The sequence below is a fragment of the Octodon degus genome, unplaced genomic scaffold, assembly GCF_000260255.1.
Source record: "Octodon degus isolate 3935 unplaced genomic scaffold, OctDeg1.0 scaffold00341, whole genome shotgun sequence".
NCBI lineage: Eukaryota > Metazoa > Chordata > Mammalia > Rodentia > Octodontidae > Octodon > Octodon degus.
The window spans coordinates 403005-409167 of record NW_004524917.1 but is presented as its reverse complement, the minus strand read 5'-3'; the positions used below and the strand labels follow the sequence as shown (position 1 = coordinate 409167).

The 6163-nt window shown below is 36.7% G+C and overlaps 1 pseudogene; it reads left to right on the top strand.

The window, feature by feature from the left end:
- The window catches only part of LOC101575703, a 4274-nt pseudogene extending 745 nt beyond the window's left edge, over nucleotides 1–3529 (top strand).
- Nucleotides 3530–6163: the final 2634 nt, after the last annotated feature.

The following is a 6163-nucleotide window of genomic DNA, read 5'->3' as shown; positions in this document are numbered from 1 at the left end:
ATATCAGTGCTTCACTTCTCCTAGTTTTCCTTTAGCTTAAATTATCAATCTCCCCATTCCTGTCTGTACAAACTCCATCTCTAACTATCAATCTTAAGTTATGCCCAATTTTTCCTACCAAATATGTAGTAACAAAATAATATTTATTGATTCTCCTCATGCAGTCAACTGATTTTTTTTTTTTTTTTTTGGAACTGGGAATTGAACTCAGGCCCTTGCCAGGGAAGCACTTATTCCACTGATCCATCTCCCTGGCCCTGCAGTCAACTGATTTTGTAATCATTTGTTATGTCTACATTTTTCTATTTAAAACAACAAGTAACAAAAACAAAATAAATCCCCTTCCCCTTCTCACTCCCTCACTCCCTCTGCCTCTTCCCCATTGTTATCCTTATTCTTATTATTCTTATTTCATGTTTGTCACAGCTTTTGAAATTGGCGGTCATTAGGTTCTCAATTCCCTAATCCCCTGATCCTCAATTTCCTATTTTCAAGAGATCTGTCCCCTCGATCTAAATTTCTTTACTTTTCTACTTGTATTATAAACAGATATTTGATTAATTTTATTTTATTTTTAATTAATTTTATTTATTTATTTATTTATTTATTTATTTATTTATTTATTTTTTGCAGAACCGGGGATTGAACTCAGGCCCTTGCACTTGCTGGGGAAGTGCTTATTCCACTGAGCCATCTCCCCGACCTCTGATTAATTTTATAAAATCAAAGGTAACCATGTTCTTGCATTCCTGGCTTTTTTTTATACAAAGCCAGTTTATCAGATAAAGTAATCTCTTGCTTAAGAAAGCATATAAATATGGGTATATTGAATTGCTGTAATACTTTTCTCTCTGCTTTTATAGGAAATATTTACCTGGAGATTCAATGAAGATAACCTCTCTTCCTGCATCTCACTTCTTCCTTCCCTTTCTGTCTTCCCTACCTGTAGAAGTCTCCACCAATTTCCATATTCTAAACTCTGTTTATTATTTGTGCCTCTAAACCATGCTTTTCAGATAATAAGATTTTTGACAAATACAAGCAGAAAACTAGAGCATTTTAGCAATCAATGAACTAAAACAAATGAAGCTCTCCTATCATTAAAGAATTTGAATTCCTGGCAGGGAAATGCAGGTTGCAAATCATAACATGGTAGATTTTAGCTGGTACATTCACTGTCTCTTACTTTAGTAAGAACAAAAATATTTTATATCACAGTTTATGGTCTGTGATTTTCAAAACATGCATACTTTTAGGACAATTATTGCTTTCTTCTGTGGATTTAAAGGTGAGAAGTCAACTCACATTTACTAGGTAAGCATGCATAGTAGCTAAACTAAAAAGAGTATTTATTTTATTGTATTGTAAAGAGCTTGTCAATCTTTTTCTATAAGACAAAACCACCATGATGTTAGCAGCTTCCTTTTGCCATACCATGTCTTCATGTCCTTCCTGCCTTGATGCCAGTGCTATGGAAAGAATCCCTGATATTAAAATGCAAAAGTTAATCTCACCAGTTGTGTGGTTTGTTGGCAGTATAGTGTGTGAGGGGAGATGACTAGGGTGGAGGCTACTGAGTACCCTGGACTCACACCACAAGCAGCACTTTAGCAAAGATTGCAGAGATTGAAGTCGACATGGCTCGGACTCAAAAGCATAAGGCCAGAGCACATCACCTAGGGCTGCATAAGGCTCACCTTGTTAAGCTTCATAGAGAACTCATTAGACCAAAATGTGGTGGTGGTGGTAGGCCAGGAGAAGGTGGTGTGGCCAAGACAGGTGATGCTCTAATTGGTTTTGTGGGTTTTCCATCTGTGTGGAAGTCAATACTGCTGAGTAACCTGATAGGAGTATATTCTGAGGTGGCAGCCTGTGAGTTCCCTATTCTTACTACTGTGTCTGGCATCATCAGGTACAAAGGTGCCAAGATCCAGCTTCCAGATCTCCCAGGTGTCATCGAAGTTGCCAAGGATGAGAAAGGTAGAGGTCGTCAAGTCATTGCATTGGTCCATACATGTATTTGATCTTGATTGTTCTGGATTTCTTGAAACTCTTGGGACACAAGAAGATAATTGAGTCCTCATTGACCTTGAAAGGCTAGGGACAAAATGTTGACTTTCCTTGCAGCCTTTCTTTTTCTCTAATTTTTGTTCTACAAACTTAAATTGCTAACCTTTGAGAAGAGAAGCTTAATAACATTATTACCCTATAACATAGACAGCTGAGCTTAACCTCATCGTCTAAATATCAAACATTTTGGACAGGATGGAACAGGTATTTCTATCAAGTATTGATATTTTAAACTTTAAATCACTATGGAATGTGAAAAAAAAACTTTAAAAAGTGAAACTATTTTAAAAAATAGGAATAATCAATTACTTATTTTTTACAAAGAAGATTAGAAATCTAACCATGTATAGCATTGCAGCAGGATATTTCTATAACTTTTTTTTCTTGACTCTTGTTTTCATTTATTACTGTTTTTTTAAAACATTTACTTGAGAGGCAATAAGAGGGAACCTGTACTGTAACTCTGTTGTGTCCCAAAGTTACTTATCAAGGAGATTATTGGGCCACAGAGGAAAAGTGATCAATGATGTAGAGTGTGCCTAAGGAGAGTCACATGGATAGAAAACATTCTCTCAAGCTTTCACAGAGAGCAAATTGGTCAAGCAATGGTCGTGTCTCATTCACATGGCCAACACTGACAAAGGATCTACAAAATGCGTTACAGGGTTTCAGAGTAAATACTGAAGGGATTTGTCTAACTTTGTTAGATACAAAAGTTACATTTGTTGTGATATAGGTCTTGCTTTATCTTGGTCTTAACCATCCTGCAGAAAAGTGTAAAAATGAGTTATGAAAAGTCAATATGCTGAGCTGTAAAATGTTCAAGTCAACAGCTTCTTACATTGCCAGTCTTATGGATAACCCATAGTATTATAGAGCACTGGACTATATTAGGTAATTTTGCTGAATTGATGTACCTACAATATTTTAATGGCAATGGAATACCCATCTCTGAGAAAGCTAAACAAAGAAGGGGATATAAATGAAGGGCCATCTTGTATCTGCATATTCAAAATATTTAGGATAGATATACAGCTACTTTATCTTAATTGTATGAGAAGAAAGATTTGTAGTAATAGTGTTTGGACAAGATATCATGTCTGCATCTTGTACTATGGATGACCACTAAGAAGATAGTAATGAACAATGTATTAATTTTTGAAACTGTCCTATTGATTAGTTTTGTAAGTATCTCATTGCTATTTGTTTCTCAATAAAATTAATAAAAAAAATAAAACCCCATAAAAGGAAGATAGTTTAAAATGAGCTGTAAGCCTTTGGCATTCACTTGAATAGCAAACCTTATAACATTGGCTTTAAGAAGAAAGACTAGGGAGGCATTAATCTCACAGCCATTTGCCCTCAGAGTGAGCTGGTTGTTGTAACTGTGAATAGCATTCTTGCTGAATATAAAATGTTGATAAAACATCAAAACTTTTTTATACTAATTTTAATTTAGGACTGTAAAACAAGCAATCAACCTTATTAGGAATTTAAAAATTTTAAGTAATCTTTTAATATATCCTCATTATTGCAAACCTTAGGAAATGTGATTTTTTTTAAAGCAAACTATTTTTATCTTTAAGATGAAAATAGTCTTTCAATTTAGTCACCTTAAGGGGAAAATGTAAACATTTTTCTTTTCCTGTCTACTGTAATGAAAAGAGAGAACCACTCTATTACTTGCTTTTCTTCTAAGCTCCCTTCCTGGGGGAATGGAACTTGTCTCTCTCCAGGTGGGCATTCTAGAACCTTCGCAGCATAACTGGAGGCCATCCATGCTTTCATTTGAAAAGCTCCTTAAAAGGTTTGATCTTTAGCTAAGTAGAATTTCTATTCCCAATATTTTTTTTTTAAAAAATCATTTTGAAATTTTTATGAAAGAATTATGAATTGAGTGATATGAGATTCTGGAGTGATTTAAACAGTGTTTTGAGTAGACTAAATTATAACTTGAATTCTCTGTATAATCAGTGTTGTTGAGACCAAGCAAAAACCTTGAGACCATTGAATACTGGGGCTCTGCCTCTGGTTGTTTTCACTCCACTGTGGGAAGCTGGGTAAACTGCTACTAGGAATGGGCTCTTTCTCTCACACTTCTCCTCCCCCTGAGTCAAGGGAGCCATGCCCATGTAACCACAGCCACTGTAAGAAGCACCCAGTGTTCTGTCTATCTTGCTGGCTTTGAGTGCTGGGTGTTTTGTTTTTGCCCAAGAAGGCACTTTTTTTTTCCAGAACTGTGAACTCAAACCCTTGCACTTGCCAGGCAAGTGCTTATTCTACTGAGCCATATCCTAGCTCCATGGAATGCACTGTCTTTACCCTAATGAATTTTCAATGCCAGGAACACACAAAACCAGGGTCAGGGCCATGGCATGCACTAGTCATGACCCTCTACTCAGCACCAGCAGCACAGGAGTATAGTTGGTATTGTGTGTCAACCTCTGAAGCTGGACCGGGCATGTGCACATCCAGCTAGATGGGGAATCCCATCTGAGTCTTCCCAGGTCCACAGCATGGGGCCCTCCCTGAGCCCAGTTTGTGCCCCTTTCCTAGGCTGTGCAGAGCAACTTGCAAATAACAGCTCACAATTTGAATCAACTTTTTCCTTTTTTATCTCACTTAGCAAAGCTAGAGAGTTTAATTCTGTCTGCTGTATGTTTGCTCCTCCATTCTTGTCCTGTTGGGGATATGATTTTAAACAGTACTCCAGGCTAATTCCTTAATGATGCTGTGAGAAAGTAACACAAATACAGGAAACAAGAAAACAAGCAACATTTTAACATACATCTATATAAATCTGAAGTCATCATATGTTTGAAGGTAGGATGAGGTCTCATTGCCTAAACCAGTTAAGCTACCTCAGTCTTGAGAAAAACATCCTGCCTGGACTTTGCAGGCTATTAGTCACTAGGCAACCTTATTCTGGCAGCTTTGTAAAGATATAAAAAAGTCCTTACTGATGTTCTAGGGCTTGTATCACCCACCTGGTAGACAAGCCACCACCTAATCTAGCTTTTGTCTTCTTGTCTATCTTTTCCTCATACCTGCCACTGTATCTCCTTGGATACAATTGATCACACTGAGAGACCAACAAATCCCTACAGGTTGTCACCTTTACTGCCAGGAAGATATAATGCTTTGGAGAACCAAGGCCTCAGCTGAGATGTTATCTCATGTCTTAGCCCTGGAATTTCACAGGATTTTGCTCAAAGCCTCTCCCAGCATGAACACAGAGCCTAGTCCCTCCACATGTTGCTGTTTTGTTATTATTGAGACCAGTAGTACCTCAGCCAGAATCAGGACATTCTTTTTGTCAGGTAAGGGACTGTCTGTTTCAATATAGCAAGCTGTGTACTTCTCAGTGAGTGAGGTGAAGGAGAGGTCAGGGGAGGAGGAGGGCAGGGAGCTGTGTTTCTCTGGAGAGTGCACATTGCAGTCTCCCACAGTACTCTCTCTGTCTTTTCTGTCTTTCTAATGAGTGGCCACAACAGGACAACACTATGTCAACAATTTTTCCTACCATCTAACAAAAATTATGCTTCTTCTCTAATAATGTAATGAAAATGAGTGTGGCAAAATTAGACTCTTTGTTTCAAATATTTTGTCACAGTCTATTATTTAAATTAGGTTATCTCCCTGAATTTAGAATATTTTAGGCAAAAGACTGAAGCAAATACTTGCTGAAATTCATAGTTACAGAATAGTGCATGTTCAAATAATTGTCGTTCTTAAAGTGAAATCATCTTAGCAGTTTGGGACTATGTGCCTTACATTAAAATAAAAAACATAATTTACATCTTTTGAGAGTTTAGGGGAGAATATTACTTCAGGAGCAAGCCAGGTGTTCACGTAATAGTAGACATAAGAGAAAAATCAATTTTGACTTAATTATTATAAAAATACATTTGCTTTTTGCAGTCACTGTTCTTAGAATTGAAATTCAGATAATCATTTACAACTGTATGTGAGATTCACAGTTGTAAACAGTAATTTCTCAAAGATAAATATTAGCTACTATTGTACTTGGTATCATCAGTCTTAGTTTTGGTGTCATAACACTATCGCTTATTTTTTTAAAAATGTTTTTGTC